This window comes from Palaemon carinicauda, chromosome 2 (assembly GCF_036898095.1).
Source record: "Palaemon carinicauda isolate YSFRI2023 chromosome 2, ASM3689809v2, whole genome shotgun sequence".
Classification (NCBI taxonomy): domain Eukaryota; kingdom Metazoa; phylum Arthropoda; class Malacostraca; order Decapoda; family Palaemonidae; genus Palaemon; species Palaemon carinicauda.
Window position 1 is genome coordinate 128,369,602 of NC_090726.1, and position 8,990 is coordinate 128,378,591.

Genomic DNA, 8,990 nt, shown 5'->3' on the forward strand with positions numbered 1-8,990 from the left:
GATAGACATTAAGTTTCTACCCAACAAATTAAAATGGGTGTGCAACTAAAGACAAGACAGGAGAACAACAGGCCTACTGAAAACAAGATAGATTCTTGATTCTATGTTTTCTTCAGGGTTCCTCGTCGCTCTCTCCACAACAAAAAGATTATCTTTGTGTGTACACTACTACAAACGTAAAAAAACGCAAATAAACCTGAATTAACATCAAGTTTCAAGTGGCAGGATGCTAGCACAGCTAGTAGATAATATGAATTTAAGTACAATAAATACACATGAAAAATGCAGTTGAAACTGGACTAGAAGTGAAAATGGAAAAAGTACAATTATAGACTATGGAATAATCAGAAAAGAGGATCAGGGAGGGGTCAAAAGGACCCACATAGGCGCAGAAAAAGTGGTAACATCCTACAGAATAACAGATAGAATTACTCACACGGATCTCGATGCCATGATAATAGAAATGAATCATGAACTGGCAAACGGGTACTAACGTGGATAATAAGAAGAAAAGAATCCTGGCCTTACAAAGGTTCAAAGAAGAGACTGAAGCTGTGGGACTTTAGAAAATCATAAAAGGGAGGGGGCGATAAAAGAAATGTATACAATATGGCGAGAAAGGGTTAATAGAATAAAGGATAAATTTCAGTAGAAAAGTTCAACATAAAAACAAAAGAATAAAATGTTTGATGACGATGAAAAGGAAAATGAAGAGTATCAGATGACAGGAAAAGAACATAGAAAACAGACGACTCCATGAAGTTCAAGAAAAACTGATAGACAAGTTCATGATAAGAGCAAATGCAAAGAAGGTAATACAAACAGCCGATAAAGTTGAAAGAAAATGTGGGGTCAATTGGGCAGCTTTCTGGGATTAAAAAAAAAAAAAGATAGATAGACATAAAGGGGCCCATACACGTTCAAAAAAGGCGTCAAAATTTTGCATCAAAATTTTGATGCAAAATTTGTGTGTGTGTAGGACGTTTTGATGTCAAAAAAAGATTTGAAGCAAAATTTTGATGGATCAAATCCGTTTGATATTTTTTGACGAGTCGTCAAATTTTTGATGCGTGTGTGGGCTCCTGTCAAAATTTTGATCAAACTTTTTAGTTCGCAGGTGACTGACGAGGAGATAGGATCACCATGTCTGTGAAGAAGGACACCGAAAAGAAATTTTTGATTGAAGTTTTCGACCCCTTGATTATTCTACCTCTTTTTTATTCAACTCCTTGCATATTCAATCCCTTATTTATTTCACCCTTTTGCTTATTCGATCGTTTACTTATTCGACCCTTTGATTATTCTACCTCTTCCTTGTACCCGTTGAAATACTAACACTAGAGAGCTATTGGGTCCTTTGACTGTCCAGACAGTGCTACATTGGATCCATCTCTCTGGTTACGGTTAATTTTTCTTTAGCCACGAATGAAAAAATGCAGGATTTCTTTGTATTAGTGCACATACACACATACATCTATGAAATATATGCATACAAACACACGCACACACATACACACACACACACACACATATATATATATAAATAAATATATATATATATATATATATATATATATATATATATATATATATATATATATATATATATATATATATTGTAAGGACATCACTCCCTCTGTCGTCCAGCAATTTCACCGAACTCTCTATTTTATTTAAATTCTTCTTTTGCCACACTGTGGCTAACTGTATATATTTATTCCGCTCCCTCAGAGCTACAATTTTATGTATTTATTATTTCATTACCTATTTCTATTGACTTGTAATTCAAGTATTTGTACGTGTGAAAAAACACACATATTTTGGCGGTTAGTTCAAGCCAAATTGGCGCCTGCGCGCATGCTACTTTTCCGTCCGCACCCTGTATTATATTCTCACGTATGTTTGAATAAACTGTCAGTTGTCGTTAGTGATAGCTCGTCTCACTGTCCTTACAACTGGTGACCCCGGAGTTGAAGTAGCATCAGCGGTTTTGGCTTTGCCATTAACGGACTTATTACGGCCGTGCTACCCTCTTTTTACTCCGTTACCTTAGGCGTGAGCTTCGGACTTTGGTGCCCCCACACCTCGGTGCATGTAAGGCAGTAGGATGAGCTTAACCGACATATCAACTTCCCGCCTCTTCGCTGACTCGTCGACTGACCACAATGGCGGATTCAACCCGCCCATCACGCCCAACGGCCTCGCCTCCACACCCAAAGTCAAACTGCCGCCATTTTCTCAACACAACACCGCTTCCTGGTCCCTGAGAGTGGACATACTCTTCCGAGTCGCTAGGCTCAGCGACTCCTGCGCCAAGGCCGACATCGTTCTCACCTCCATCCCAGAGGAGGTATTCGACAAGATTTCCCCATGGCTCGACGCCCAGGCTGGCCAAGTTTCCTACGACGACCTGAGAACGAAACTCATTGGTATCTACTCACTCTCCGTTTCAGCAAAGGCACAGAAAGTCCTGGACCTCGCCGGCAAATCCATGGATGACACCTCTCCTGTTGAGGCATGGGACGAGTTAACCGGCCTGCTAATGCTCCCCGAAACCGACAGCAACGGCCGACGGCGCGAGATTAGCCTATCTCACGAGATTTTCCTTCATCGCCTACCGCAGGACGTATGGGCCCAATTGATGGACGCCGACACGCTTCCGATGAACGAACTCCTGTCGAAGGCTCAGAGGCTCCACGAGGCCTCCAAAGCATCTCGCCTCGGGGCATCATCAGTATCGTCTTCGTTCTCCTCCTTCAGCTGCTCTTCCATAGACTCCTCAGCAACAGCTCCTGACGACGACGACGAGATCAACGCTCTAGCAAGAAGGAAACCACCGCAACCGACACGTCCGAACCCTAGGCCTAACCCAGCATGGTGCTTCTACCACCAACAGTTCGACACTGACGCCAAGAAATGTAGGGCACCGTGCAACTTCCCTAGAAGATGATGCCAGAAGAGACCACCTACCACCATCGCAGCTACAGGAAACCAAAACAAGAATGGTTTCTATATCCTCAACACCGTCTCCAACCGTAGACTCATGGTCGAAACCGGCGCTATGCAGTCAACGTTCCCGCCGTCACAAGCCGACCTAGACCCTGGTCCCAGCAAAGACGCCCCCTCACTCGTCGCCGCCAACAGGTCTCCCATATGGTGTTATGGGACCAGGACCCTCAGGATATCCATCATGGGCCGTTCGTATTCCTGGTCCTTCGCCATCGCTGACGTCAGTCGCCCCCTCCTCGGTGCAGATTTCCTCGCTCACCACGGACTACTTGCCGACGTTGCTGGGAAACGCTTCATCGACACAGGAATCTGCCAGTCCTGCGCCCTAAGAGCCGGCCCTACCACAATGTCCGTATCCGCTGTAATGACGCAGCCCTAAGCCGACCTCCTGCAAGAATTTCCTGACGTTTTCAAGCCCGAGCTCCGACACTCGCCGGGATCCCTCTCCAAGCACGGGATCTACCACCACATCACGACAACGGGACCTCCTACTCACGCCAAATTCCGCCGCCTCCCGCCCCAGAAGCTGAAGGACGCCAAACGCGCCTTTGAGGACATGGAACGCATGGGTATCTGTAAGAAAGCATCGAGCCCCTGGGCATCTCCCCTACACATGGTAAAGAAGCCTGACGGGACCTGGAGACCTTGCGGCGACTACAGGCGCCTCAACCTCATCACAACGCCCGACCACTACCCCCTGCCCAACATGCAAGACCTGACGAATGTGTTGCATGGCGCGAAATACTTCACCAAGATGGACCTTCTCAAGTCTTACTTCCAGGTCCCCGTATTTCCGGAGGACATTCCGAAAACTGCCATTGTGACACCGTTCGGATCCTACACCTTCGCATACTCAACTTTCTGTCTACGCAATGCGGGGGCGACCTTCCAACGACTAATGGATAGCATTCTGGGCGACCTACCATTCTGCGTCTGCTACGTCGACGACATCCTGATATTCTCAAAGACCAAGGAGGAACACCGGAGGCACGTCCGCGCTATTCTCAAACGCCTACAGGAGAATGGCATGGTTGTACGTTTCGACAAATGCACGTTCGGCGCGGAAGGAGTGGACTTTCTCGGTCATCGCGTATCCTCGTGCGGGGTAAAACCCTTAACAACCAAGGTGGACGCCATCAGAAAATTCCCAATACCTACGACCACCCGCCAACTTCAGGAGTTCCTGGGGATGGTCAATTACTACAGGCGCTTCATCCCCAACGTCGCACAGACCCTGACACCCCTCGACGACGTCCTGAAGGGAAAGGCGAAGAAACTTGAGTGGAGTTCCCCTCAACAAAACGCATTCACCCGGACAAAGGATGCCCTCGCAAAAGCCACCACCCTGGCTTATTTCGACGATAACACACCCCTGCGACTGACGACCGACGCCAGCAACGTCGCCTGTGGGGCTGTGCTGGAACAGCTCGTCGATGGTTCTCCTCGACCGCTGGCATTCTTCAGCAGGAAATTGAGACCCGCCGAAACAAGATACAGCACCTTCGACAGGGAACTCCTCGCCGTCCGCCACTTCAGGCACATCCTGGAGGGCACACCCTTCACAATCGCGACGCACCATCAACCCCTCGTACACGCCTTCACAAAATCGACAGACGCATGGTCCTCCCGACAACAACGTCATCTCGCAGCAATCGCCGAATTCGGGTGCACCATAAGCTACGTTCCCGGAAAGAAAAACCCAGTAGCGGATGCCCTTTCAAGGATTGAAATCGATGCAATCCACCTGGGAATCGATTACGCCAACCTCGCATCCGAGCAGCGCACCGACCAAGAGGCACAGGATCACCTGACAGGGCCATCCGTGCTCAAGATAACTGCGATTCCCCTCGAGCCAGCAGGAGTAACTATCCTCTGCGACACCAGCACCGGCCGCCCACTTCCCTGGATTCCAGCTTCTGCAGAGGAAAAATATTTTCGACATCATCCATGGACTTTCACACCCCTCAGGACGCACCACTGATCGCCTTCTGTCTGAAAAGTTCGTCTGGCCAGGGATCAAAAAGGACGCCCGGGAATGGGCGAAAACATGCATCAACTGCCAATCAAGCAAAATCAGCCATCACACCGAATCGGGGATAGTTGATTTTCCCCCAACCGAAAAGACGTTTCGGTCACATACACATCGACATCGTGGGACCGTTGCCGCCTTCGGGATCTGCTCGCTACCTGCTGACAATCATCGATCGCTCCACGAAGTGGTTGGAAGCATCACCAATGACCGAAGCTACAACCCAAGCATGCGCCGAAGCCCTTTTGTCAAGCTGGGAGAGCAGATTTGGCATTCCTGACGACATCACGACAGACAGAGGCCCCGCTTTTCTGTCGGAGATATGGCTCGCTCTGGCAAACCTGATGGGAACGACTCTCCACAGCACCACGGCATACAACCCCGCAGCAAACGGCATGGTCGAACGAACTCATCGCGCCCTCAAGGCGTCCCTGATGGCGAGCTGCACCAACGGGGACTGGAAATCACAACTTCCTTTGGTACTCCTCGGCCTTCGCACCGCCCCTTGCGCAGATGGCAAGCCATCGCCCGCCGAAAAGGTTTACGGAGAGGCGCTCGCAGTCCCCGGCGAATTCTTTCCCACATCAACCGACGACACGCAGCTGGATCATCTTCGGGACATCACCAGGAAATTCAGGCCATGTCTTAAAACTTACCAGGACAGAACTAAGCATTTCAAGCCAAAGAACCTGGATGACTGCGGGTATGTTTTCGTCCGTGTCGACGCTCATCGACAGCCGCTAACCAGACCTTATCGAGGCCCCTACCGAGTAATCAAGAAAACAACGAAAGCCTTCCTTCTCGACGTGCATGGCCAAGATGACTGGGTCTCAATAGACCACATGAAACCGGCGTTTCTCGAAGGGAGCAACACTGCCTCCGCGGGACCTGGCAGATCCAGAGTGCCACCTCAAAACAAGGCGCCCAATGAGAAGAAAAGCAACAAATGACGACGAGAGGTAGCGATCCATACGCCGACCGCCGACGCACCCCTCCGTTCAAGAACAAGAGGAACCCTCCGACGCCCGAAATGGTACGAAGATTAGTCTCATCAGCCCTCTACGCCGCCTGATGTCTTGGGGGGGGGGGAGTACTTGTAAGGACATCACTCCCTCCATCGTCCAACAATTTCACCGAATTCTCTATTTTATTTAAATTTTCCTTTCGCCACACTGTGGCTAACTGTATATATTTATTCTGCTCCCTCAGAGCTACAATTTCATGTACAGTATTTATTATTTCATAACCTATTTCTATTGACTTGTAATTCAAGTATTTGTACGTGTGAAAAAACACACATATTTTGGCGGTTAGTTCAAGCCGAATTGGCGCCTGCGAGCATGCTACTTTTCCGTCCGCACCCTGTATTATATTCTCACGTATGTTTGAATATACTGTCAGTTGTCGTTGGTGATAGCTCGTCTCACTGTCCTTACATATATATATATATATATATATATATATATATATATATATATATATATATATATATATATATATATATATATATACATATACATATATATATATATATATATATATATATATATATACTGAAAAACTTAAAATATTTAATTTTTCCTTGTTTCCTTTCCTCACTGGGCTATTTTCCCTGTTGGGACTCCTGGGCTTGTAGTATATCCTGCTTTTCCAACTAGGGTTGTAGCTTGGCAATTAATAGTAAATAGTAAACGACCGAAAACAATATATTTTTACCGAGAATTTCCGATTAAAACTGTTTTTTTTTTAAGTGATAACTATTTGTAATTACAGGTTTCATTGTCAACGAAGAACTCTTGTTGTTGTTGTTGATGTTCTTCTTCTTCTTCTTCTTCTTCTTCTTCTTCTTCTTTGTGTTGTTATTCATATTGTTTTAGAATGGCTACTGTGGAAAGTTTTTCCACGCTTTATTTTAGTCAACACTGTTATTCCATTTTTTATTTTTTGATTGTTATTTTCTGGGTTTTACGCATCTCTTTTTTCTTTTGTTTCCTTTGTAACCTTCATTATTATACCCTTAAATATTCATTGCTGCTAACATGTCCATCATTCCCCTGTAATGCTTTACCTTTCATCACCTCATTCCTCTGTAGATGATTTTCTCTCATTTCGCGAGCTCACAGTATATTGCTTGACGATGCAACCGACCGTCGACAATTTTTAAGAAAACAGCACTTGGTTGCGTTCTGTTCCAAATGCTCTTGAAGCTTTGGATGTTTAACCACAATTGGTTTGTATTTAAGTAACTCTTTAATTTACGTAACTCATTGATCTTAGCTTATTGCTATTTACATCTCAGTACCTATTTATAAGTCTGTTTAGCTAGGATTGTTTTCTGTGCTATTGAACACCACTAAACGCCACTTAATTTTTTTGTATATATATATATATATATATTAATTTTTATAAACCAGACAGTAGGATTTCTTTATAATTACCTTCCCCTGGAGTTTCAAGAATGATCCTTGTATTTATAAAAAACACCCTTCAGCGAAACACGTACTCATGAAAATTTGAAGAAGGAGTCGACCTCTTTGAACCAGCTCAGCGCCGGGAGGAAGAAGCGTGTGAGCGGCCCACTTAAAAACCAGGAAGCGTGGAAGGCGGACGTAGACATAGCCTCTTCATCTGAGACGTCGTTGTAACATAGGCGTCGGTTCGACTACCTGTTGGTCAACCATTTACTAACCAACAGTATGCCTTACTTTGTGCCATTATTCAAAAGATAGGCCTAAGAAGATAAAACACGACTGTGCAGAACTGAAGATGCACCGTGTTGTTAACAGTTTACAAGATGCTTCAACGTCTACAATCAACCCTCAAGAGCGTGAGTACAAATTAGCTGTGCTCAACCTTGGCCAAGGAACTGTCCCCCTTTTTTTTTTCTAGCCTTTATTTGACGATGTGCACATTCAGCTAGGAAGTCATGTTCAAACTGTCTGGTTTAATCATTCGTGGCGTGTCCATTAACATAAGTTGTGTTCCCGTTCCCCTCTATCAAGTTTGAAATTTTGTTGCCCGAGAGGAATGTGTTCAAAGTAGTGAGTAGAACTTTTGGTATTATTTCATTCACCATTTTTACTTTCATTGTTTGATTAGTCATTTTATTATTGATTTACGATTTAATTGATTTGACCATTTTCTTGGCATTTTTAATTTTTCATATGCCATGCGGTCTTTATTCAAATTTCAATTAGGTAGCTTTGCTGTTTTTTTTTTTCCTGTGTCAGTTGGGTGAAAATTCCTGTTGTACTTTATGGAAATAAACGCCATTTTTAGGTTAAAATTATTAACTGTTTTTAACTTGACCTTTACATTTTGAAATGACTAAATGAGTTATCACATGAGGTGAGATATGACTTAAGGGTAAGTTTATATTTACGTCAATCTAAAGCTATTGGTGTCAATCCTTTATTGTAATGTTCTACGGTATTACCTCCCGGTGGTCCTTAGGACGTTTTGACTTTTACAGTACTGCTCCCCCTAACTCTTTGTGAAACTGTCGTTAATGTAACTGATTCAGTCCAACCAAACTTGATTGGGATTTACTATTCTGCGCCCTGGAGTAGCGTCTGAACATCAAGGTGATATCGGTGCCGAGAGTCCCGGTATAGAATAATCTTTGGACTTGAACGTGTGTAGGGAAAGCAAACCGTCTTTGTTGCGGTTCTCTAGTTTGTCAAGTGTGAGAGTGTTGGCGCTCTATCCTTCAGGCTCGAGTCCGGAAATCAGAAACGGGGAGGCCTTTCCTGGAATTATTATTATTATTATTATTTTATCTTGGTAGATCATTCAATTGGTTAGCGTATTATTTCACACATTTCCCGTTCAAATGAATCGATTTATATTCATATACTGGTATATATACATATATATATATATATATATATATATATATATATATATATATAGACCTGCATTTTATTACAGGGATTTGGAATGGTCTGTAATA